Genomic DNA, 27,403 nt, shown 5'->3' with positions numbered 1-27,403 from the left:
TTAAGACTCCACACTCCTAATGCAGGAGGACTCAGGTTCAGTCCCTGGTCAGGGAACTAGGTCCCACACGGCACCTCTAAAGATCCTTCATGCAACAACCAAGATCCTACAGGCTGCAGCTAAGGCCCAGCGTGGCCAAATAAAAATAGATAAAATGAGGTGCGTGTACCTGGGGTAGAGGGAAGCAGATGCATGGGGTGGGGAGAGGAGGAGGAAAAGCTAGCTTCTGTATACGTTTATTCTACGTCTTCCCAGTACTTGTCCCTTTTTACATACGGTGTTCATGGTGTAATACAGAAACACACGGGTGTTTCCAGCGTATGAAGAAACATCACCCTTGTACATTCTTAGTTTGTGCACAGTCTTAACACACGTTTATGCATAACTGCAGTGCTGTGTGTGTGTGTGTGTGTGTGTGTGTGTGTGTGTGCGCGCGCGCGCGCACTCAGTCTGACGTGAGTAAACAGATGCGCTAGGGGCCCATGATTCTTAGATGGACTGACGTTGTTTCTATTGTTTAGCTTCCAAGATGTGTCCGACTCTTTGCGACCCCATGGACTGTAGCCCACCAGGCTCCTCTGTCCATGGGATTCTCCAGACAAGAATTACTGGAGCGGGTTGCTGTTTCCTTCTCCAGGGGATCTTCCTGACTCAGGGGTCAAACCTGCATCTCCTGAATCGGCAGGTGGGTTCTTTACCACTGGGCCACCAGGGAGGCCCCAGATGTAGTGCTAGGATTGTGCAATTTTAAAAGAAAACCTCTGGAGACCTGTGTAGAGAATAACAACTTGGCCACTAAGATTTCTGTGCATCCACTGATCTGCCAGGGGAGGGAGGGAGTGTGGCTGTGGCTAGATGGCATCAGGAGGCGGGAGTTTAGTGGAGAAGGGCAGAGTACCTGTGCCCACCTACCCCTCTGGACAGGATTTCTGGGTGGGAGCTCCAAATCTCTGCAGAGTCACTGTGAGATTCCATCGATGAATGAGGGCCTTCCGGGCACTGGGGGCGCCTCACTGGCACAGACATTGGCATGAACATCACTCTTGAGATGGTCCACTTTCACGATTAATAATAATGCAGTTATAACCAGAACATGGTTAATAATCCACAGTGGGAAAGCTATGAAGAGGAGACAAATAGAAACCAGAACACAGGAAAAGGGAAAGGGGTGGGCGCTGATGAGGGTGCCCCGGGCAGCCTGGGCATGTGTGAGGCTCCGTTTGAGGCCTCCCCAGAATGAGCAGAGGTGCTTTGATGGGGCAGGACCCGTCGGGGGAGTAACATTCTTGTTTGGAGAGATAAATGGCTCGGGGCTTCTGTCATTTGGGCATCAGGGTAAATGTGGCCACTGTCACAGTCACAGACGGGGCCCCATGGCTTGTGAGTTCTGTATTTCACGGGACCTCTGTGTCCAGAGAGCTCAGTGTCTAGGATCCTCACAATGAGGCAGTCCAGGGACCCCCAGAGCGGACCCGAGGGGGGAAGAAATGGGTCTGCATTCACTCCGTGAGCAGTTTTTATCTATTTAGCCTGAGAAACACAATATACACCTCTGGGTCTGTGATGCTATGTTGTATCTAGAAAAACAACAAAAAAATGCCCAGACTTAGGTTTCATCCAGCTGATTGAAATTCCTGGCCGTGTGACCCTGGACAAGTCACTTAATGACTCTTAAATCTCAGTTGCTCTGTCTGTTGTTCAGTGACTCTATCGAGTCCAACTCTTTGCGACCCCATGGACAGTAGCCCACCAGGTTCCTCTGTCCATGGGATTCTCTAGGCAAGAGTACTGGAATGAGTTGCCAGTTCCTACTCCAGGGGATCTTCCCGACCCAGGGGTTGAACCGGTGTCTCTGGCGTCTCCTGCATTGGCAGGCAGGTTCTTTACCCCTAGTGCCGCCTGGGAAACCCCACTGGACTGGGGTCCAGCCTTCATTCTAACTTAGTCACCTCTCTAAAGATGTCATCTTCAAATATGGCCACATTCCAAATGCTGGGGGTTAAAGCTTCAACATATGGCTTTATGGGAGTGGGGGATACAAATAGCCCGTAACATTGAATAAGTAAGAAAAATTCTCTACCATCTGGGAGCTCAAAGAGGTTCTATGACTACTATCTTTAAAGCACGTGCATGCATGCTAAGTCACTTCAGTTGTGTCTGACTCTGTTTGGCTCTATGGACCGTAGCCTGTCAAGGCTCCGCTGTCCACAGGATTCTCCAAGCAAGAATACTGAAGTGGGTTGCCATGCCCTCCTCAAGGGGACCTTCCCAACTCATGGATCAAACCCCTGTCTTTTTCACTGGCTGGCAGGTTCTTTACCACTAGCGCCACCTGGGAAACCCTATCATCTAAGGCAGTTTTCAAATATATTATAGGCGACCTATCTTACTATGTAAAAAAGATTAAAAACTCTGATATCTCTGGTTGCAGAAGCAAGAGCAGGAACCCACATCACACTCCCAGGACCTGCAGGGAGTTCTCAAACCCTTATCAGGGCTGTGAGATCTTGAAAACTAATAAAAGCTATGGTTATTAGGCAGTGGTTACAGGCCAAGTGCACTTCTGAAAACAGGAGCACATAACTCAAGCAGCAAACACCTGAGATGAGAGCTATAATCCCATTTTACAGATGAGAAGACGAGCACAGAGGGGAAGGTCACTTCCCTTCTATACGAGCTGACTCTGGAGCCAGGACCTATGCTGAGCTTTCCCACGAGCTGCGGAAGTACAAGGTAAGTAATCCTAACTCCAGGGCCATCAAATCTGATGATGATGGTAATGATGATGCAGAAACTCTTGAACTTCCTCTTCCTGGAGGGAATGGCTGCTTCCTCTACACCAGGGATCCCCAACCTCTGGCCCCCAGACTGGTACCTGTTATCAGATCAGCGGTGGCATTAGATTAGAAATAAAATGCACAAGGAATGGAATGTGCTTGAATCATCCAGAAACCACCCCCCGCCTTCCCAGTTCATGGGAAAACTGTCTTTCACGAGACAGGTCCCTGGTGCCCAAAAGGTTGGGGACTGCTGGTCTCAACTGCTTTCTATGCCAGGGTGCCCGTCCTACTATAAGTCCTTTTTGTGATAAGACATCTCTAATGCTTGGGGAAGGAAACAGCATGTTCATTGGGAAGGAATATTGCTTGCCTAGGCAGCCCCCTTTTCTTCAGCCAGTCACAGGAGAGAGAGGGAGACAGACAGAATAAGAGAAAGTCTGCTGAAGATGTGACCTAGGCACTCAGTAAATGTTAGAGGACAACTCTGGGGCTTTTCACTCCGTCATTCATCCTGGGGGCCTCTGACCCACCTTATACTGTACAACATCAGGCAAACGCTATCAGTTTTCTGAGCTCTGGTTTCCTTGCCTGTAAAGCAGCAGATCCCATAATGGGTTTTGCCCACATCAAATGAAATGATAACAATTTGCCCAGGACCTGGAATATGTTGGAACCCAGCAGGCATTGCACCACCCACCCTAACCCCACCCCCAACCCCCCCCCAACCCCCCCCCCCCCCCCCCCGCCCTCGGATGGCTGCCTGGAGCCTGGTCCAGTGTGGTTCGGCACAGCTTCCGTCTTGGGGTAGAAAGCTGAGGACTTTGAAGCGTGGTCTGGTTTACCCGCCTGCGGGCACCGCACTGGGGATGGGACACAGCTCTCTGAAGGCGCAATTAGGCATCATTTGCATTTCTTATAGAGAGCAGATGCTCATTTCCATCAAGAAATGTTCCCATACGGCCCTGGCCTCGTTGCAAATTCCATCAAGGGCCGGTCTTGCAACTCTCAATTAAAGGTATCCCTAGGCCGCGCCAGAAAAGGAACTGATTTTCCTTCCATCTGGCCCAGAGGTTCTTTGTTGCTTCAAACAGGAGGGAAGCCTGCTTTCTTGCGTGCAAAGTCCCCCGCAATTCTCCCTGATTCCCACGTGGGGGAAGAGACGGCACCAGCACCAGGCTCATGTCCGCACATGCCATCTCCACCTGGGGGCGCCCCTGGGATTCTACCCCAGCGTAACACCACCCCACCCCGGATAAATTTGTGTGCGCACGCTCAGACGTGTCAGATTCTTTGCAACCCTACCCTAGAGTTGGCTATAAAATGGAAAATCGGATTCCCAGATCAGGAGACTTCTTCACACTAAATATGCAAAGGGGGTTCCCCTCTGGGCTGCAGTTTACCGGGCATCCTCAGAGTCCTAAGGGGTCTTCAGGCACCCTCCACCCCCCTGACCTGGTAGCTGGTCCAGCTCTCCCTCATCAGAACCTCCAATTCACTGTAGCTTTTCCCCAGTCTCTCCTTGGCCTCGCTCCTTCAATCTGATTCCTGACCGTGCCCAGCTTCCCTCACCCCCACCCACCCGCCTCCACAACTCGCCCTCCCCTCCCCGGGACTGCGCCCCCCATCGGTAAATGCAACCAAGGCTCTGCCCACTTCTCAGCCGCCTTCCCAAGGACCGGCCCCACCCACCTGCCACCCGGCAAGCTCGCCTTGCTGCTCTGGTGGGAGAGCGCGGCCTCGGTCGTGCCGTGTTTTCCCACAAGTGGCCGTCAGAGGGCGCTGGTTACCTCCCGTCCCCCGCCCCCTGTCCACCCAGCGCAAAGCCTCCTGCTAACACCAGTGCAGCCACTCAGTCCCCTCCTGCCGGGACTGCTCAGCCTGCCCTCCTAAGCAAGGGTCCGGGGCTCCCTTGACTTTCTTCTTCCACCGCAAGATCGTCTCCTTTTTCGTCCTCTCAGGACCCGCCTGGGCTCTGAAACCCTTCACTGGAAGTGTGAACTGAACTCCTTGTCCTGTCTGAACCCCATGCTCCTTAAATATAAACGGGTGGATCAGGTGTGGTCATAGCTGTTCAGTGATTCCATGAGATCAGTAGAAAAGTCTCTCTCCCCTTTCTGGGAGGCAGGAAATGTCTTGGAGGGGGTGTAAGCCAGAAAGAGGCCATCTCTCCTTTTGTTGTTTAGTCATTAAATCGTGTCTGACTCTTTGGTGACCCCATAGACTGTATCCTGCCAGGCTCCTTCCATGGGACTTCCCAAGCAAGAATACTGAAGTGGGTTGCCATGTCCTCCTCCAGGGAATCTGCCCCACCCAGGGATCGAACCTGCATCTCCTGCACTAGCAGGCATGTTCTTTCCCACCTGAGCCACCTGGGAAGGTCCCATCTCTCCCTTCTGTCTCTTCTAATTGTCCCAGGAGTTCCCAACAGACGTCCTCTCAAGGCTGGTTGGCCTGAAATACGCCATATACCCTTATCTACATCCACCACCAGCAAAGAGTTCGGGCCTCCATGACTGACTTGGATCTATCAGGATTGTTCCCCTCAGGCTGGAACTGAGATGAACGCCCCTCGAAGCCCAAAGCTGACTGAAGGAGGACAGATGGGTGTTCTGATCCAGAGAGGAAGGCCGGGTGGGCGAGAAATGAATGTCGAGTGGGCAACTGGCAAACTCCTGGTCCCCAGATCCCACATGGCTGTAGGGCTCTTTCCACCAGATTTTTTCAGATCACGCCTAAACACCCATTCCATGTGTTGTAGGCAAAGTTTGGCAGAAAGTGGCAGAAGGTAGCATCCCACCAATGTTCTGATCTGTGCCTCTGACGTCAGTAGCACAAAGGGTGAAAAACATCTCAGTCGGCTTTCCTGCTGGTTGCATAAACTCGGAAGTGGCTTTTTGAAAGATGGCTTTAGGAGACCTGTGAGAGGAGGGGCATGTAAGTCCACAGACCAGGGCCTGGACGGTGCACACCCCTGCCGCATTTCTTGGCTAGAGCCCTTCGGATGCCCTCCACGTAAGCTCCACAGGAAAGAATCCTGTCCACTACCTTTTCAGCTGGGAAAAGAGCCTGAGAGGGTGATTCCAATCAGGCCAGTTGGTTTAACCTCATGAAATCAGGTGGTAAGCAGTTGAAAAAGAAATCTTTTAAAAAAAAAAAAAATATTCATTTTATTTTTGGCTGCACTGGGTCTTCATTGCCCCGTGGGCTTTCTCTAGTGGAGCTGAGTGGGAGCTATTCTTTGTGGTGCACGGGCTTCTCATTTTGGTGGCTTCTCCGGTTTATAGAACACAAGCTCTAGGCACACGGGTTTCAGTAGCTGCAGCTCATGGGCTTAGCTGCTCCTCAGCATGTGGGATCTTCCTAAACCAGGGATCGAACCTGTGTCCCCTGCATTGACAGGTGGAAGCTTATCCACTGTACCATCAAGGGAGTCCAAATGTGTTCTTTGCCGTTAGTCTCCAGCCACAGCAGCCTCTAAAAGGAGCTACCACGGTGGTACCCCAGGCCTTGTTAGGTCAATTTGTGGAAAGCCATTGTGCTCTGGCAGCAGGAAGTGAATCTCCTTTGAACCCAGCCCTTGCAAGGGGGAGCCTCAGCCCAGTTTTCCTGTGATCTGTAGGGCTGGGGCAGGAGCCTCTGGACTGGGGTAAGGGAAGCCACTTGGGGGAGGGGCAGGCTGGGGGTGGGAACCTTGTCCCCAGTAGGGCCTCCTGGCACAATTCTCCTTGCCCTTATAAAGAGACATAAATGAGAGAGGGACGCTCCCTGCCTCAGAACTTTGTACCTGAATATAATACCTGGACCTGCTTCAGCCACCCTCTGACCGCACAGGGACCCTCAGCCTAGGAATGGTCCAGACACATGGAGAAAGTGTCCCCTGCTGTCCTGCCTATGACCCTCCTGTTATGCTGGCTTAATTGAGGTTGGCCATGCAGATACCTGCGTGACACACTGTGTGTGCTGCATCAAGTTGATTAATATGGCACCCACCCCTACTGGGGCCCATAAAAAAGATATTTATTTATAGTGGCAGCTAATAGAATTGTGACAACTGGGGTCTGTATTATTTTATGCATTTTAAGAATTCTTTTGGTTGTCTGTAACAGTCACTCAGCGATAAAGAAACCATCTGCTAATGCAGGAGACGTGGGTTTGATCCCTGGGTTTTCAGCTGGGAAAAGAGCCTGAGGGTGATTCCAATCAGGCCATTTGGTTTAACCTCATGAAATCAGGTGGTAAGCAGTTGAAAAAAAAATCTCTTTAAAAAAAAATATATTCACTTTATTTTTGGCTGCACTGGGTCTTCATTGCCCCATGGGCTTTCTTTAGTTGAGGTGAGTGGGAGGGGGTCACAAACTGAGCAGCTGAACAAAAACAACAACAGTCACCTAACTTGAAGGAGGTTTAAACACAAATGAGAATTTATTGTCAGAACATGGGCCTGTCTGAGAACACACAAAGCTTGGAATGTGGTTTTGGCCTTGAGAACACATTGAAATCAAGGTTCTAGATGCCCTCGGGCCACCCACTCTGTACCTGGGTTGTGTAGTGTCCCCCAATGCTCATGCTGACCTGGAAGCTCAGAATGCAGTCTTATTTGGAAATAGAATCTTTGTGGTATGATTAGTTAAAATTAAGGTGAGGTCACACTGGGCTCGGTTGAGCCTTCATCCAATGACTGATGTGCTTATAAGAAGACATGGAGAGGGCTTCCCTGGTGGTCTGGTAGTTAAGAATCCACCCCCCGATGCAGGGGACGTGGATTCCTTCTCTGATCAGGGAACTGAGAGCCCACAGGCCAGGAAGCAACCAGGCCCAGGAGCCACACCTACTGAGCCTGTGCTCTAAAGCCTGAGCCGAAACTGCTGGAGGCCAAGAGCCCGTGCTCCGCAGCAGGGGAGCCCCACAGTGAGAGGCCCGTGGGCTGCAACAAGGGAGCCCACGTGCAGACAAAAAGAAACAAAACCAACATCGCTCTTTAAAGAAAAAAAGATATGCAAACAGATGCAGAAAGAAGATGTGAAGACACACAGTGGAGGATGCTACGTGAAGACAGACACTGAAATAAAGAGGTGATGTGTCTACAGACACGCCAAGGACTGCCAGCAGGAGCTACAAGAGAGACAGGGAAGGATCCTCTTCTAGAGACTTCGGATGGAGTATGGCTCTGCTGGCGTCTCGATTCTGGACTTCTAGCCTCCAACTATGACACAGTTTCAGCTGTTTTAAGCCCCATGGGTTGTAGTAATTTGCTACAGCAGCCCTTGGAAACAAATATACCCTCTTCTTGCTTATGCCAGTTTCTCTTTTCCGTCTGGCTACGGACCAGCCCCTCTACAACGTAACCCACCAGGCCACCACGAGCTTGCAGAGTGGGTAGTCGTCAATCAAGCTTCAAAAACACAGTCATCCCTTTCTACCTCCCCAGTAGATGTCTCTGGGAAAGAACTTGAATTAGCCCAGCTTATTGCAAGATGAATCTGGACCACTGGGACGTCCCTGGTGGTCCAGTGGTTAAGACTTCGCCTTCCAATGCAGGGGGTCCAGGTTCCATCCCTGGATGGGGAGCCAAGATCCCACATGCCTTGTGGCCAAAAAATCACAATATGAAACAGAACCAGTATTGTGACAAATTCAACAAAGACTTCAAAAATGGTCCTCATCAAAAAACTAAAAAAAAAAAAAGAAAAGAAAAGAAATCTAGACCAATCAGCTATGGCCACAGAGAGTGACGTAGCACCGGATGTTAGCTCCCAAAGTTGCCATGACGACGGGAAATGGGATAAAGGAGAACTTCTAGGGTAAAAAGGGCTCACTGCAGACACCCTTAAGTCATTATTCCATAAATACTGGCGTCTCTGGACTGTGTTCATCTGTCCCTATTATGTCCATGTGTATCTGTTGATGAAAACTGGGGTTAAAAAAAAGGAGGAAAAAACACTGAATCTTAAAAAGCCAGAAATCTAGGCTGACCAATGGAAGACTTTGGCAATGTGCAATGTCAAAGAGAGGAAGGACCCCAGTGATCTGTAAGGACTAATGGCACAGCTTACAAAGTAAATAATCTGATGGTCCTTCCCCCATGCTGTCTGCCGGGAATGGCGAATTGATGGCCTTCAGCTCTGCGGATCTCAAGAAGTGGTCGAAGAAAATGGTGCTTGCTTCAATCTTTGTCTCTGCGGGTCTTTCTCTTCTCAGTTGCAGTGTGGAAACTGAGACAGTCACAAAAAGACAAACGCTGTGTGATTCTCCTTACAGCAAGTAACCGGAGTAGGTCAGTTCATTGAGACAGAGGGTAGAATGTTAATACTTTGATGCAAAAGAGACCTGGGTTCACCTCTGAGTTTCCCATAGACCTGAGCATGAACTTGGTTGGGCAACATAGATGCTCAATTTTCAAAAATGTTTATTGAACCAAAATAAAACATTTTCTCATTCAAGTAACTAATTCATATTGAGTGCCAGGTTCCCTACAATTCTTTGAGCCACCATCCACAAATTTACAGTAGCCTCTGATTCCCCAGCCTAAGCTGGAATTGGTAAGCTGCCCTAGCCCATGAACATTTGGGAGTGTGTGCTTTCTCTGCTCTGCGTGTAAGGTCCTGGCAGCGTTGCAACTCTGGTTTCAGAAATGAGGAGCAATGTAGTCCCACTGCCATTAAACTTGTCAAGTTTAGTTTCCCAAAAGGTACATTGCACGTCTAACACTGCCACCTAATGAAGACCCTGGTTGGTTACTTGGACTCATCTAGCCCAGCTCAGCAATGCAGTCATTGACATTCTCATTAGTCTATTGGGTTCACATCAGGGAGGAGCTGGAATTCACCCCTTGAGATGTTCATCATGGAAGGGTCTCAGCCATCATTTAACCTTCCCTTGTTTTTATCTTATTCTAATTTATTTATTTATTTTTGGCCATGTGGGGTTTTCATACCAACCAGGAATTGAATGCATGTCTGCTGCAGTGGACGCAGAGTCCTCACCAGTAGACCAGGGAAGTAGCCCCCCCCCCTTATTTTTATTTATTTAGTTTAGTTTCAGCTGCGTTAGAACTTCATTGCTTTGCCCAGGGTTTCTCTAGTTGAGGAGAGTGGAGTGGACGCAGAGTCCTCACCAGTGGACCAGGGAAGTACCCCCCTCCTTATTTTTATTTATTTAGTTTCAGCTGCATTAGAACGTCACTGCTTTGCCCAGGTTTCTCTAGTTGAGGAGAGTGGGGGCCACTCTTCGTTGAAGTCTGTGGGCTTCTCATTGCAGTGGCTTCTTTAGCCGCAGAGCACAGGCTCTGGAGTGAAAGCTCCATAGTTGTGACTCGGGCTCAGTGCTCCGAGTCATGTGGGATCTTCCCGGACCAGGGATCGAACCTGTGCCCCCTGCATTGGCAAGCAGATTCTTATCCACTTCACTACCAGGGAAGTCCACCACCTCCCCCCTTGTTAAAAATGAAGACACTGACACCCAAAGACAGTTAAGGGACTTTTTAATAGAAACAAAAGGTAGAAATGGGGATCAAACCCAGACCTTTGGAGACCAAGTACAGACGAATTTCCACTACAACAGGCTACTGCTTGAGTTTTTAAGTCATCTCTGCTCAGGAACCTAGCCAATTTTCTTAGTACTTCTCCAGTTTTAATGTATGCACTGTCAAAGTAAGCGTGTATAAAAATGTACATTGTTAACTATGATAATTAAATCCTGGACTCCTCTGTACATTTTACTATAATAGCATATATCACAACATTTTATAATTATCTCTTTGTGGCCTGTCTCCCATTCCTCCCCCACCAGACTGTAAATTCCCTGACAACAAGGACCGTCTTGTTCTCAGGACCAAGCAGAGCAGCTGACACAAGTATGATCCTGGATAGATGGTAGTTAGATCGTTAACTGCGAATGAGACGTGTATCGTCTGTAATAACAAATGTGCATTTCATCTCTTAGCCTTTGGAGAAGCAAGTTATCTGAGAAAGCTTAGGGCATGCATAGATGCCCCAGTAAATTGTCAGAAGTGTAACAGAATTCTGCAGATTCCTTGTGGTTTTTTGTTTGGGAGGCTTTTGTTTTATTGCTCTGTAATAAATTTCAAGCATCCTTTATGTGTCAGGAGACAGGATAACTGAATCAAATATTTTAGCAGAACCCAAATTTTAAGCATGTGATCTGCTATAATAATTTTCAGAATTAACTCAGTTGTTCATAATTCTTTATGTGTTAAGAAGCTGGGTGGCCCAGCCAATGATATATCCATCTGGGAACCAAAAGCAATTTTAGAAAAAGTCAAATCCTTCACTCGTGTTTCTCAGAAACCAGAAAGTACAGCTTAACACATGGTCCAGAGAAGCCCTTATTAGAAAATCCTCTCTTTTCCTAATTCTCTCCCTCATATCCTGCAAATTTTCAGCATCACCTTCTATACATTTTTGGTGCACTTCTGGATCAAAGTGCTGAAATCATATCATCAACGCATCTCCTCTCCAGCCTCAAGCCAATAAAATGGTACTAAATTAATTTTAAAGGTACAAACACCCAATAGAAAAGAGATGGAAAAAAATACAAAAAAAAAGAAAAGATGAGGAGATGGGATACAAAGAGGCAAGAGATTTCAGCACAGTCCTGCAAGATAGTGAGCCCACTGAGACACCATAGTAACTACTGGGTGAGAAGTCCTAGCCAAGAATCTCCTAAATGCTATTACACTCTGAGGCTCCCAGCATGTCATGCAGACAGAGAGACTCGGGATTCAGAAATGCTTGGTGCAAGTGAAATGTGATACTGACACAGAAAATTATAGAATATGTGCCCAGGGAGCCAGTGGACTCACCGCCTCACACACGCACATGTGGAAACACTGACGCCTGGAAGCAATACATACCCCCCCATGCAAACCCTCAGACAGCTTCTCCTTAAAGAAATGGAATGTTCCAGGGGAAAGAAGCTCTGTGTTCTGGCGTTTAGGCACCCCGGATAATGAACAACAGATCTCTTGATCATCTTTCTCGAGAAGCCTCACCTAAGAAATGGAACAGGACGTAATCCTTCCAAAGGGGAATTTAGCAATTCCAAGGCAAAGGGTAGCTGTGTGTGTTCTCTGACCAGAAGGTCAGCTTCTGCAAATCTACTGAAGCTGCATGAAAAAGACACGTGCACAAGGGTATTCTGTAATAGCAACTGACTGGGCCCAAATATCATCCATAGCAATGGGTTGAATAAACACTGGTACATCAAGGGACTTCCCTGGTGGTCCGATGGTTGAGACTTCATCTTCCAGTGCAGGGGTTTGGGGTTCGATCCCTGGTCAGAGAGCTAAAATCCCTCATGCCTGGGGGCCTAAAAAATACAACATAAATAGAAACCGTATTGTAGCAAATTCAATAAAGACTTTTTGAAAAATGGTCCACATTAAAAAAAAAGAAAACTTTATAAAAAAAGAAACAATGGTACCTCAAAACAATGGGAAGCTTTACAACCACAAAGAGAAATGAGGAAGTTGCTTATAAACTTAAGACCCCATGGGCTGTAGCCCACCAGGGTCCTCTGTCCATGGGTTTCTCCAGGCAAGAATATTGGAGCAGGCTGCCATTTCCTTCTTCAGGGGATCTTCCCAATCCAGGGATCGAACCCGAATCTCTTACATCTCCTGCTTTGGCAGGGTGTTCTTTACCACTAACACCACCTGGGAAGTCCCGCAACAGTGCCGATCTGCCTTAATTATACATACATCCCCTCCCTCCAGAACCTCCCTCCCTTCCCCCCAATCCCATCCCTCCAGGTCATCACATTAACAGGGGTGGGGGGCGGGGAAGCAAAGTACAGAGCAATATTTAGAATATGTTACCTTCTGCATAAGAAAAGAAATATGAATATAGACACTTTTTTTTAAAGTATAGCATGATAAAACCAGTTGTAAAAACCGTTTACCTAAACACCTTACTTAAAAGTCAGAAATTGACAGACTCAATAAAAACAAAACCTAACTGTATTATTTGCAGGAAACACACTTGAAACATAAAGATGGAGGCAAGCTGAATGTAAAAGGATAGGTTAAGATCTATCACACAATCACTAAGCATAAGAAAGCTGGTGTGACTCTAAAAATAGGCAAGGGACTTCCCTGGTGGTTCAGTGGCTAAGACTCCACACTCCCAATGCAGGGGGCCCAGGCTCCATCCCTGGTCAGGGAACTAGATCCCCGTGTTGGATAAGGCCTGACACAGACAGGTAAATCAGAAAAGAGCTGCTGAGGTAAACTTCAAGAGAAAGAACTCTACTAACGATCAAAACAGGGCATTTTGTTATAATAAAAGGGTCAATTCATCAGGAAAATATAACAGTCTTAACTGTGCATACAGCTCGTAACATAGCTCCCAGATACATGAGATAAAATATGAGAGAACTGGTTTTCCTAACAGATCCCTGCAGCTTTAGGCGGTAAGCTTCTCATTTGTCACTTTGAGAGCGTGCCTAGAGTTGACAATTGGCTGCCCTGATTTATCAGGTTTTTTTTTTTTCTAAGACTTCTGCTGTTAACAATAGCCAGTGTGCTCCCCGATCCTCAAGCTTTTCTTCGCTTCCTACCATCCAGCTCTCACAGCCACTGCATCAGCAGATGCCTTGCTTTCCACCCACATTTTACCCCAATTAACCACAGGTTAAAGGCTTAATAATCGCAATGCCGTTGCATGCCAGGTGTTCATCACACCCTCTTATCACTAATAACGGGATCCTCAAGGCTTCAGTTAGTGAGTAATCCAGCTCCAAACATCTGTCTGCTTTCTAGGGGTCACACCTGTTATGACTGTCTCTGTCTGAGCCTCCAGACAGCCAAGCCTGAGGCCATCTGAAGGAGCTAGAGTGTGTGTGTGTTGGAGCTGGGGTAGGGAGGTGGGGTGGGAAGAAGAGTGCACTGCAGGGAGGGGAGGGGAAGCAAGGCAGGAGGGAGAAAGAGCCAATACAAGGGTGTATTGCCAGCTTGCCATTGCCTATTAATGTGCACAGCCCTGTGGGACCACCCGCTTCTCAGCACAGCCTGTCTAGGAGGGGGAAAAAGGGAAGAACTGATCAGTTGGCTCCATCTCCACCAGTCAAAGGTTGGCCCCAGAGTTGCCCTTGTGGGGACACCAGCATGGAATCACAAAGTCTCCCTCCTCAGCATCAGTGGGATAGCCCTCTGGCTCAAGACTAGAATCGTACAACATGGGAGCGGTGAAGGAAAGTGCAGTCAAGGCGTGTGACGGCAGTCAGAGCCCCTGAAAAGAGGCTTCTTGCAGCAACAGCTGGGAAAGGACATCTGAGGCAGAGAATCCAGATGGTCCATAGGAAGGGTCTGATACAAAGTATCTGCAAAACCTAAAGAGTAAATTGGTACAGCCACTATGGAAAACAGTGCAGAGATTCTTGTAAGATTAAAAATAGAGCCACCATATGATTCAGCAGTCCCACCCATAGGTATATATTTGGGGAGAAAATGAACACAGAAAGTCAAAAACATGCATGTTCATAGCAGCGTTGTTTACTAGTGCCAAGACACGGAAGCAGTCCAAGAGCCTATCAACAGATGAATGGGTAAAGATACGGATGAAGGTGGTATGCATGTACAGTGAGCACTACCCAACCACTAAAAAGAAAGGGAACAATGAAGTCCCACCTTTGCAGTAGCACGGATGGACCTAGAGTACAGTATGAGAAAAGTGAAATACTGAATGATATCACTTATATGTGGGGATCTAAAAAATAACACAAACGAATGTATGTGCATGTAGAGCAGGAACAAACTCACAGATCTAGAGAACAAAACAGCCGTAACCACAGGGAGAGGGAGAGCATGAGGGACAGGTTAGAAGTGTGAGATTAGCAGATACAAGCTATAATGTCTAAAATAGATAAGCAGGAAGGATACAGTGTATAGCACAGGGAATTATAGCCGCTATCTTGTAATAACTTATACTGGAGTATAGCCTGCAAAAATACTGAACCACAGTGCTATACACCTGAAACTAATATAATATTGTAAATCAACTATACTTTGATTTTTAAAATAATAAAATGGGAAATTCTCACCATCAAAAAGGAAAAACCCTACAAACAGTGCATCAAATGTGAAGTATCAAATGCTTTCCCCTTGAAGTCAGAAAGGAAACAAGGTTGCTAAGAGCACCATTCCTGTCTACAATGTTACCCTTCAGGGCAGTTCAATAAAGCATGAAAAGGAAAGAAAAGCTATAAGGATTGGACAGGAAGAAATAAAGCTGTTCTTATTCACAGAGAATAAGGCTGTATTCTTAGAAAATTCAAAAACTCTATAGATGAACTGTTAGAATTAATAAGTGAATTTATAAGGGACAATGGGAGAAAAAGGTCCATTTAAAAAATCAATTGTATTTCCACATGGGAGCAACAAACCAATAGGAAATGAAAATTTTAAACATATACCATTTACAAAAGTACCCAAAACACCAAATATTGCTCAACTATGGAGCCCACAGATGAGCAGCTCAACACTAATTACTGAAAAGCAAAAAAGCAAGTCAAGATAAAATGAAGTAAAAACACTCAATGCCCGAATGGGCTGTGAGCTGTTAATTTCCATTTCTGTTTCATTTTGTTCATTGCCTCCAGCCTAGCCCAGGTCCTGTCTCCAGTAGTATTCCTCCCTGGGAGGCGTAATTGGAAAGGTGATAAGACCTGTTCTGTAAACTGAAAGATAAATATGAGTGGTAGATTGAATGCCACCAGACCACTCTGAAGGCCTTCTGGGGAAAAGGCAAAGATACTCCCTGGATGGGATCTGACTCTCGCAGTGTACCTGGAGGCCAGAATCTGAAAGAAGAGCTCAGAAACTTTACAAACTGTGCGATGGAGCCTCTGGCTCTCCTTTCCTTCCACTCAGGCGTGGCATTGGGAGACTCTGCTCTACACCCGTGTCAGTCGAGTGGGAGAAGAGCCTTTCTCACACACGGGAAAAGAAACCTGTCCATTGTTCGAGGAATTGGGCTGAAGCTCCCCTGGGGTTGAAAAGTGAAAAAGTGTTAATCGTTCAGTCGTGTCTGACTCTTTGCAACCCCATGGACTGTAGCCCACCAGCCTCCTCTGTCCATAGAATTCTCCAGGCAAGAATACTGAAGTGGGTAGCTGTTCCCTCCTCCAGTGGGTCTTCCTGACCCAGGGATCGAACCTGGGTCCCCTGCATTGCAGGCTGAGCCACCAGGGAAGCTCCTGGGGTTGGCTGGAAGCTACTTGAATATATCACCCACTTTCCCACCCAAAGCCCCAGCCCCTTGCCTCTCACCCTCCACTCGTTTTTCCCACAGCACCATTTTGTTTGTTTGCCTGAGATAAGCCTTCCAAGTCTGATATTGCAACCCTCAGTCCCTCATTCTTTGTCACGTTCTGCCAGGACATTCCCTGGGCTTCAGGAGCCTATGCTCCTGGACAGTTTACCCACAAGGCAATTTGGTTTCCTTAACTAAAGTTGACAAGGTTTAAATGACCTTTTGACATGTTGGAAGCCAGGGGAAATGCATGGACTCTAAAACACGAAAAGTCAGTGCAGTGGTTCAGACTCCACACTCCCAATGCAGGGCTACAGGTTTGATTCCCGGTCAGGGAAGAAAGACCCCACATGCCAAGTGATGTGGCCAAAATAATATTTCTCTTTAAAAATATCAATATGAATATGTATTTAAATGTTCACAAAATGGAACCTAAGCAGCTAGTCAATTTCAATTCCCTTCAGCCTTTCCTGGGTTCTGTATTAATTACATTTAGCGTGGCTCATGGATATATTTTAATGTGCTTAGGGGGAAGATGCTGTCTCTAAAATTTGGAGCACTCAGTGGCCTTCTGAAGTCTCATATGGTGGTCTCAAGTTGTGTCTGACTCTTTGCAACCCCATGGACTATAGCCTGCCCGGCTCCTCTGTCCACAGATTTCTCCAGGCAAGAATACTGGAGTGGGTTGCCATTTCCTTCTCCAGGGGATCTTCCCAACCCAAGGATCGAAGCCAGGTCTCCTGCATTGCAGGCGGATTTTTTTACCCACTGAGCCATCAGTGAAGGCTGGAGTCTTATATATGGGCCTCCACAATTTCCAAGGTGGGCTTGCAGGGAACTTCACAAGTTGAAGATTAAATGAGATCATAGAAAGTAAACTACTTTGAAAGAACAAGAAGTATCTGCATAAATGCCAGTAAATGTTTTTTTAGGCTCTTTGAGGATCTCTTCTTATCCTCTGCTTTTCTGATATTAGAGAATGAGTCACGATTCCCCAGGCCTCTTCCATACCCAACTCCTACTTCTGTTTCCTCCACTAACCCAAGCCCACTCTAAATCTGCCACCCAAGCCTAGACAAACTTCAAGTAAAGAAAACTTTGCTCTGTCATTTCTTGTGCCCCAGAGAAACATGGTTTTTCTAAGGCTCACAGGCTCACAATGTCACATCACCCGTGCCTAAAGTGAAAAAAGTGTTAGTCATTCAGTCGTGTCCGACTCTTTGTGACCCCGTGAACATCAGCCCACCAGACTCCTCTGATCATGGGATTCTCCAGGCAAGAATACTAGAGTGGGTTGCCATTCCCTCCTTCAGGGAGTTTTCCCGACCCAGGGATGGAACTCGGGACTCCTGCATTGCAGGCAGATTCTTTACCATCTGAGCCACCAGGGAAGCCCCACCCATGCCTTAGGTATCAGCAATTGATTTAGGAAGATTTGGGAACCAAGATTAATAGGGGCAAATTTGGGGACAAGTGGGTCTCCTCAATGCCCTGCACCAGGGACAGGCTTTGTGGACGACAGTTTTTCAATGGATGGGGAATGGAGTCTGGTGGTGGTGGTGGGGAGATGGTGCAGGCAGAAATGCAAGCGATAGTGGGGGTGGGGAGAGGCAGATGAAGCTGTCCCACTGCTCACCTCCTGCTGTGTGGTCGTGGACTGGGAGCTGGGGTCCCCTGCCCCAGCCCATTGTCATCTGTCCTCCTGGAACCCTTCCCTTTTCCCCTAAAATGTTTCCAACATACTTAGTTCTCATGCTCAGTCCCCCAGGATTGAAGCAAAGGGCCGTTTCCTTCCTTCTTCCTCCCTATCTTTTGAGTTTGAAAGCTCTTCTCAGCAAAACCAGGATTGTCTCGCATTATTGTTAGTTCATGGTCAGGGGATGGTGGTGATGATGATGTGCGTGTGGGTGTGTGTGTCTGTTGTGTCAGACTCTTTGCGACCCTGTGGACTGTAGCCCACCAGGCTCCTCTGTCTGTGGGATTGCCCAGGCAACAGTATGGAGTGGGTTTCCTACTCCGGGGGATCTTCCCGACCCAGGAGTCAAACCTGTATTTTCTGCATCTCCCGCAGTGGCAAGCAGATTCTTTACTATCAGCGCCACCTGGGAAGCCCAGTAATTATGATACTAATAATTTTTGTGTCGTAGAGTTGTTTTTAAGGGATGCAAGACCACACTTTGTGATTTCTCCAGCAGCCTCTTGGACTTTAGAATCCATATTCTCAAACTATAGCATTTATTAGAGAATGTGTGATTAATCTAAGTTTTGCTCATGGTTTAAAAAAATCCCCTGGGGTGTTAGAAGACCTTGAGTCTAAAGCGATGAGGGCTCTTTGAGGAGATACTATTTCCCCACACTGCGCATCACCTGTGGAGTTACAGACAGATGGACAGAATCAGGAATTTTCTTCCCTACCCCCCGAATCTGCTCTTCCTCCTCTACTCCATTTCTGAGTCTGAAATTGGTCATTGATTCACCCTCTGAACCTCGGAGTCGCTTTCAATTTCTCTTCTATCTTCATGGCAAAAGCCAGTGTTAATTTCCTCTCCTGTGACGCACCTCTTTCTGGCCAGCTCTGCTCTGAATCCTTGCCTGTGATTGGTCCCCACACCTGGAGCCCTATCCACACTGGTCCCTACCAAACAGTTCAAAAGTTGATATTTTCCCAACCAAAGTTCATGTCATGAAGAGCTGGGGATAGTTCTCACCTGATTGTCTATCAGGGTAAGGAAATTTTCTTTCATTAGCAATTTTAAAAAATCAGGAATAAGGATTTATTGTATAGCAGATATTCAATATCTTTTAGCATCCTGTCATGGAAAAGAATCTGAAAAAGTACATACATATGTGTGTTTACATATGTGTGTATGTATATGTGTATATGCATACATATTATAAAAGTATATATGCTGAATGTTTGTATACTGAATCACATTGTCGTATACCTAAAACTAACACAGTATTGGAAATCAACTATACTTCAGTTGGGCTTCCCAACTGACCAAAATACACAGGGAATCTCTCTGGACTAGGTGGTACTAGCGGTAAAGAACCCGCCTACCAATGCAGGAGACATAAGAGATCTGAGTTTGATCCCTCTGTCTGCAAGATCCCCTGGAGGAGGGCATGGCAACCCACTCCAGTGTTCCTGCTTCGAGAATCCCATGGACAGAGAGCCTGGCAGGCTACTGACCATGGGATCTCAAAGAGTCAGCACGATTGAGGCAACACAGCACAGCATACCTCGATTCCATAATAATTTTTACAATCAGGAGTAAGTATTAAGTTTACTATTATTTTTTAGTATCTTAAATAGCATGTGGAATTCTTACTGGATCAACTGGTATGCTATATCTTATTAAACCATTTTTTATTTTTATGCCATTTTACCCTCCTATGACAAACCCTACTTCATCAGCACAGCAGATAATTGTTTTAAGTTGAATTTTGTTTGTCAGTGTTTTGTTTGGAGTTTTCACAGATATGATTCTCAATAATCAGGGCATTACAATAGTAATGATTTTCAAACAGTGAGCTGTATGGCCCTTAGTTTCCATAGAGGCCCCAAGTATATCTGAGGATGAGAAATAGGAATAGAAAGGGAAATAGAAAAAGGAATAGAAACTCTTTAATTTGACATTTTTATTGAAATGGGTGTAGATTCGCATGCAGTTATAAGAGATAGTCCAGAGAGATTCCCCGTGCATTTTGGCCAATGTACCTCATTCGTAACATTTTCAAACTTATAGTATATCAGAACCAGAATGTTGTCATTCTGTAATCCAGGGTCTTACTCAGATTTCCTGAGTTTTACTTATACTGTGTGTGTGTGGGTTTATGTAAGTTCACCTGGGTAGATTCATGTATCCACCAGCACCGTCAGCCACTCAGCAGTCCCGGCACCACAGAGACCCCTCATGTTACCCTTTTATAATCACTCCCATACCTCCTGACCCCCCTTGACTCCGCCCTTCTCTAATCCCTGGAAACCTATATTATGTCCTCCATTTCGTTTTTTTTTTCCACTTCAAAAAAATGTTTATTGAATGGAACGTACAGTGTGTAACCTTTCGGGATTGGGATTGGCTTTTCTCACTCAGCATAATTTCCTGGCTATTCATCCAAGTCAGTGTATGTAGCAACAGCTGGTTCCTTTTTCATTGCTGAGTAGCACTCCATGGTATGGATGTTCCGAAGTTCGTTTAGCCATCTGTCTGCTGAAGGACATCTGAATGGTTTCCAGTTTTTGACTATTACAAATAAAGCTGTTATGAATATTTGCATACAGGTTTTTAGGGGAATGTAAGTTCTCATTTCTCTGGGATAAATGCTCAATTGATGGGCTGTATGGTAAGTGCGTATCCAACCTTATAAGCAGCTGTCAAACTGTTTCCCGGGGGTGATGGTACCATTTTATATTCACTTCAGCAAGTGTAAGAGTGAGCTCGTTTCTTCGTTTCCCTGCCAGCATTTGGTGTTGCCACTACTTTTTATTTCAGTGATTCTGATACGTAGGTAGTAATAGCTCATTGTGGATTTTTTTTTCCCTTTGAGATGTAGTTGCATACAATAATTATTAATTTCAGGTGTTCATCGTGGTTTTATTTTGCATTTCCATGATGGTTGATGATGTTTAAGACTTTTTCACACGCTTATTTGTCATCTTACACCCTTTTCAATGAACTGTCTATTCATGTCTTTTACCCATTTTCCAATTATTGTCTTTCAGAAATTGCTCCTTTGTTGAATATGCTTTGCAAGTATTTTCTCCCAGTGTGTAATCTTTCCTCTTCAGAACAAAAGTTTGTAATTTCAGTGACATCCAGTTTATCAATTTTTCCTTTTATGGATCACATTTTTTGTGTGTCAAGTCTAAGAACTCTGTCTCTAGTTCTAAATTCTAAAGATTTTTGTTGTTTTTGCTTTATGTTTATGTCTATGATCTGTTTTGACTTAATTTTTGTATAAGGTGTGAGATTTAGGTAAAAAGAGATTCTTTGTGGATGTTCAGTTGTCTTAGCACCATCTGTTGTAAAGGCTATTTTCCCCTCTGTTGAATTTTTTCTTTTGCACCTTTTCAAAAAACAGGTGAGGATGGTTGTTTGGGTCTGAATCTGGGTTCCCCATGACCTTGTGTATATCTCTCTGTCATTAACACACAGCCTTGAACCCTGTAGCTACACAATAACCTGAAATCAGGTAGACTGATTTTTCCCACTTTATTCTTCCTCTTCAAAATTATTTAGGCTATCTATTTTGTTTTGTATGTCTATATACATTTTATTTTTTTAATGTTTACTTATTCTTGGCTGTGCTGGGTCTTTATTGCTAAGCAGGCTTTTCTCCATGTGAGCGGGGGCTACTCTCCAGCTGCGGTTCGTGAGCTTGTCATTGGAGAGGCTTCTCTTGTTGCAGAGCACACGCTCTAGAGTGCAGGCTCAGTAGCTGGGGCACATGGGGTCAGTTGTCCCATGGCACATAGGATCTTCCGGGTCAGGAATTGAACGTGTCTCCTGCATTGGTAGGTGAATTCTTTACTACTGAGTCGCCAGGGAAGCCCTCCATGTAAAACTTTAGAAAAGGCTTATCTGCATCTGCAAAAAACCTTGTGAGATATTGACAAGAGTTGTTTTAAGCCTATCAGTCACTCTGGGGAGAACTGGCATCTTTATTGAGTCTTCCAATCTATAACACAGTATGTCTTCCCATTTACAGAGTTCTTCTTTGATGTTTTTCATCAGCATTTTGCCGTTGTTTGCTTTCAGATCCTGTACACGTTTGGTTAAGTGTATAATATAAGTATTTCATTTTCATTAGACTGACTGAATGGCATTGTGAGGATCTATTAGCTCTCAGAGGGTTGGGGCGAGGATTTTCTATGTAAACAGTCAGGACATCTATAGATAAAGGTAGTTTTCTTTTTTCTTTCTTAATCTGCACGCCTTTCATCTATTTTTTTCTTAGGTTTGTAGACTGGCTAGCATTTCCAGTACCATGCTGAGTAAGGGTGGTGAGAGTGGACACCTTTTGCCTAGTCCCAGATCTTAGAGGGAAGACAGGCAGTCTTTCACAGTTACGTTTCAAGTTAACTGTAAGATTTTCGTAGAGGTTCTTTATCAATTTGTAGAATTTCCCTTCTGTCACAAACTTGCTGAAAGTTTCTGTCATAGTGGGTATTCAGTTCAGTTCAGCTCAGTTCAGTTGCTCAGTCGTGTCCAACTCTTTGCAACCCCATGAATCGCAGCACGCCAGGCCTCCCTGTCCATCACCATCTCCCAGAGTTCACTCAGACTCCTGTCCATCGAGTCGGTGATGCCATCCAGCCATCTCATCCTCTGTCGTCCCCTTCTCCTCCTGTCCCCAATCCCTCCCAGCATCAGAGTCTTTTCCAATGAGTCAACTCTTCACATGAGGTGGCCAAAGTACTGGAGTTTCAGCTTTAGCATCATTCCTTCCAAAGAAATCCCAGGGCTGATCTTCAGAATGGACTGGTTGGATCTCCTTGCAGTCCAAGGGACTCTCAAGAGTCTTCTCCAACACCACAGTTCAAAAGCATCAATTCTTCGGCGCTCAGCCTTCTTCACAGTCCAACTCTCACATCCATACATGACCACAGGAAAAAGCATAGCCTTGACTTGACGGACCTTAGTCGGCAAAGTAATGTCTCTGCTTTTGAATATACTATCTAGGTTGGTCATAATTTTTCTTCCAAGGAGTAAACGTCTTTTAATTTCACGGCTGCAATCACCATCTGCAGTGATCTGGATTTTATCAAATGCTTTTGTGTCATGATTCTGGGTGGCACCAGCAATAAAGAATCAGCCTGCTGATGCAGTGAGATGCAGGAGACACAGGTTTGATTCCTGGGTGGGGAAGATCCCCTGGAGAAGGAAATGGCAGTCTGCTCCAGTATTCTTGCCTTGGAAACTCCATGGACAGAGGAGCCTGGTGGCTACCGTCCATGGGGTCGCAAAGAGTGAGGCACGACCGAGTGACTAAGCACAAATTATAATCATATGAGTAATGTTTTTCAGCTTGTTGAGATGGTGGATTTCACTGAGTGGTTTTGAACGCTGGACCAGGCTTGCATACCTGGAATGAATCTCACGTGGCCTTGGTATATAGTTCTTTTTATATTTTGCTAAACTCCGCTTGCTAGTATTTTGTCAAAGACTTTTGTGTCTGAGTTCATGAGGAATGCTGGCCTACAGTTTTCATTTTTGGTATTGTTTTTGGTATCAAGGTAATAGTAACTTTATAAAATGAGTTGGGAAGTGTTTCTTTCTTGTCTGTTTTCTGAAGAAATTATATAGAATTATATACAAATTATATAGAATTATATAGAAATTATAGAATTATAATTATATAGAATCATGTGGAAATTATATAGAAGAATATTAATTCTTCTTTAAATGTTTGGTAGAATTCTCCAGTGGATCTATCTGAGGATGGATTTTTTTTTTCAACACTTTTAAAAATGACTAATTCAGTTACTCTAGTGATTACAAGACTAATCAGATTGTCTGTTTCATCTTGTTTGGATTTTGGTAGGTTGTGGGGTTCTTTCGAGGAAATGGTCCTTTTTCACTAAGTTGTCAAATTTATCACTGTAAAGTTATTCAGTATAGTATAACCTTATTACCTTTGTAGTAAAAGATATATAATGCCCCCTCATTTTTAAAAGAGAAAAACAAAGAGTTTGTTACTCTATTGTATGTTACAAAATAATTATAGATTGTGGAATGCAGTTTAAAGATGACATATGCTAACAAGCACCTTGTATTATATGGCACTGCCATAATTCAAAATCTTTTTATCTTGGAATTGTTTGGCACTAAAAATTAAAATTTGTGTTCACAGGTGCACCAAGGCGTGTATCCTATAAGGATGATATCAGTGATTTTTTAAAGTTGTTATTATTCTAGTGCCTCAAACAAGCTTTATAAACTTCTGTGATAATTATTTAACACTTTAATTATTTAGTTAAATTATATGAATTATAAAATTATTTCTTTAACGTTTTAATGTTTATTCCTGTAACACTCTACATTGATTTTTGGAAAATCATCCCCTTTTTTTTTTCCTTTTAACAAAAAGGGGTAGAAAGTTTATTACTCTATTGAATGACGAAAAATTGACAGAATCTGTAGAGATATCCTCTATTTAATTCTTTTAATTGTTAATTTAGGTCTTTTCCTGCTTCATCAGTCTTCCTACAGCCTTATCAGTTGTACGGATCTTTTCCCCAAGAACCAGATTTTTGTTTCATTGATTTCCTCTATTTTCCTATTTTCCATATCATTGATTTCTGCTTTTGTCTTTATTCCTTCCTTCTTCTTGTTTTGGGCTTATTTTGCTTTTCTTTTTCTAGACTCTTGAAGTAGACTCCTGGGTTATTAACTTGAGACTTTTCCTCATTTCTAATATAAGCATTCACTGCTGGAAGAATCCTTCTCAGCACTCCTTTTGTGTCATCCCAACATATTTTGATACGCTGTATTTTTTATTTTCATTCAGTCCTGTGCGGTTTAATAGAGTGTGTTTTATTCATTCTCCCTGACCCACTCTTAATACAATGACGCCACGAAAAACTTCAGTTTACAGACAGATCTCAGCTATGTCCTGTGTAAAAAAGAAAAACACCAAGAAAGTAGAAATGCTCTCAAACTCAAGTGTGCATCTGGAAGCAATTCAAAGGTGTCACACTGGCCTTAGAGGAGAGTCAGAAAGAAATTATGTGGGAAGAAGTGAATGTAGTGGACAGTCAGTCCAGCCATATGTCAGCTTCCTGAAGACCTGCTCAGCTTCCTGAAGACCTGCTCTGCTCCTGTGAGGAGAAAACATGAGGCATTTACTAGACGGTGTACGTGAAATTCAATCTTCTTTTCATTATGCCAAAAAGCTTCTTATTAAGACCTCATTTTCTCTGCTTACAATAGTTTTACAGGGAATTGGACTTCTGTGGCCTTTAATATTGAAAAGATGTCTTATTGAGATTGATTGTGTGTGTGTGTTCTATTCCCTCCCCCACCCCCTCGGCCACTGCCCCCTGCCCACTTCCTCCCCACCCCCCCTCCTCACCGCCCCCTGCCCTGAGATGAAGGCTTCTTTTTTGATCCATGGATTTTTGGAACTGAGTTGTTTAATTCCTACAGAAATGTTCTAATTGTCTGTTATTGATTTCTAGTTTGATTCCATTATGGTCAGAGAACATTGTGTGATTTCATTTTATTTATCTATGTTTTTATTAAAGTGATTTTGTTTCTGAAAAAATTTACTGAGGTTTATTTTATGTCTCAGGAGATCATCTATCTTGGTGAATGTTTCTTGGGCGCTTGAAAAAGAACTTATATTTTGTTGGTGGGCAGAACATTTTATAATTATGAATTAGAACCTGATGATTGGTTATGCTGTTCAGACCTCCTGTATCTCTGATTTTAAGGCTGGTTACAACTCTAGTTGTTGCTGAGTCACTAAGTAATTCTGTCTCTGTGTGACCCCATGGCCTGTAGCCTGCCAGATTCCTCTGTCCATGGAATTCTCCAGGCATCTAGTAATTCTTTTTTAACAGTTATTTTTTATTCATTTACTTATTTGGCTGTGGTGGATCTTAGTTGTGGCATGCGGGATCTCTAGTTGAGTGTGGGTTCTAGTTCCCGGACCAGGGATTGAACCGGGGACCCCTGCCTTGAGAGCTTGGAGCCTTACCCACTGGACCACGAGGGAGGTCCCAAGAATGCTAGTAATTCTATAAGTTGCTGAGAGGGAAGTGTTGAAGTCCTTGACTATAACTGGATTTATCTGTCTCTCCCTCCAGGTCTATTAGTTTTTACTCTACCTATCTTAAGGGTCTGTTGTTTGGTATATATATTCTATTTTCCTAGTGGATTGATCCTTTTTAATAACCTTTTAAATCCCTTTTGTTGTCATTGAGCCCTTTCTGTTTTCTATACCTCTTCAAGATATTTTTAATAACTTATATTTTCCCAGAAAACCTTCAACATCATTGAGGTTCTCAAAACATTTTGTTATCCCAAAGCATATTATGTGTATATGCGTACATGATGTTTCTATATTTACATAGTATAAACAGTAATGTGCAAACACTATATACTTTATAGCATTGCTTTGGAAGGTTTTATAATATACATAAATGTGATTGCACCCTGTGTATCTGTTTGTAGATTGCTTTTCTCACTCAGCATCATGTTCTCCAGATGTATCCATATTAACACATAAAGATACCTCATTGCCTTTAAGTGCTGTGCAGTAACCCTTTGTCTGAATACACATGAACAATTTATCCGCTCTCATGCCTGGTTTTTCCTGTCCTGAATTTTCATTGTTATGGGCCTGAGTAGGCTCTGATGCAGGACAGTTAATTGGGAGTTAGTCACGCTCTTCCCTGCCTTCTGGTGTTTTCTCCTTAAACCCCACCACCCATCTCCCTTCTCCCTGCCCTCCCATAAAACTCCAGACTCCTCCCGGGGCTCCTCTTCTTTTCTGAAATCTCTCTCCAAAGTTTTTACATGTCAGGGCTTTATACCTTGGGAAGCTTTCTCTACCACTGTGGAATTTTCCTCACTCAGGCAGCCCAGGGCAAATGTTGTTGTTCAGCCTCTTGTCTCTTCACAACCCCGTGGACTGCAGCATGCTAGGTTCCTCTGTCCTCCCCTGTCTCCCAGAATTTGCTCAGATTCATGTCCATTGAGTCAGTGATGCCATCTAACCAGCTCATCCTCTGCCACCCCCTTCTCCTTTTGCCTTCAATCTTTCCCAGCATCAGGGTCCTTTCCAGTGAGTCGGCTCTTCGCATCAAATGGCTGTGGTATTGGAATTTCAGCATCAATCCTTCCAATGAATATTCAGGGTTGATTTCCTTTAGGATTGACTGGTTTGATCTCTTCACAGTCCAAGGAATTCTCAAGAGTCTTTTCCAGCACCACAGTCTGAAAGCATCAGTTCTTCACTGCTCAGCCTTCTTTGTGATCCAACTCTCACATCTGCAAGGGGCAAACACTGTCTCCAAAATTCATCTTCCGCCCTTCAGCTCTGCCACGGTCTTTCACTTGAATCTCTGTGGAATTGTCAGTTTCATTTTGCTATGTGTGCATTTTCTGCCCCCATTGGGTCTGGTTTGTGCTATTTTTAAGGACAAGTACAATGATTTATTGACCTCTGTGCCCCATCTCCTTTCAGATTTACTCAGCTCCCTGTGTTGTTCTAGAACCTGCTGGGTGCTTGATCGACATTTTTGAAAGCAGCACACCAATGAACAAAGCCTGCAGCTTTTAAACAACTTCTACAGGCCACTCCCACTCAGCTATGCAGGAACTCATTTGAGTGTGGAATAAA

At 44.8% G+C, this 27,403-nt stretch overlaps 1 long non-coding RNA gene across 1 annotated transcript; it reads left to right on the top strand.

The window, feature by feature from the left end:
- On the top strand, positions 644-5,892 carry LOC106503345. Its single transcript, XR_001297006.2, has 3 exons — positions 644-685; positions 2,631-2,733; positions 5,196-5,892. It is a non-coding gene; the product is annotated as an uncharacterized LOC106503345 (long non-coding RNA).

This window comes from Capra hircus, chromosome 21 (assembly GCF_001704415.2).
Source record: "Capra hircus breed San Clemente chromosome 21, ASM170441v1, whole genome shotgun sequence".
In the NCBI taxonomy this organism is placed as follows: Eukaryota; Metazoa; Chordata; class Mammalia; order Artiodactyla; family Bovidae; genus Capra; species Capra hircus.
Note: the sequence above shows the minus strand (reverse complement) of the source record. Positions and strands in the feature narration are given on the sequence as shown.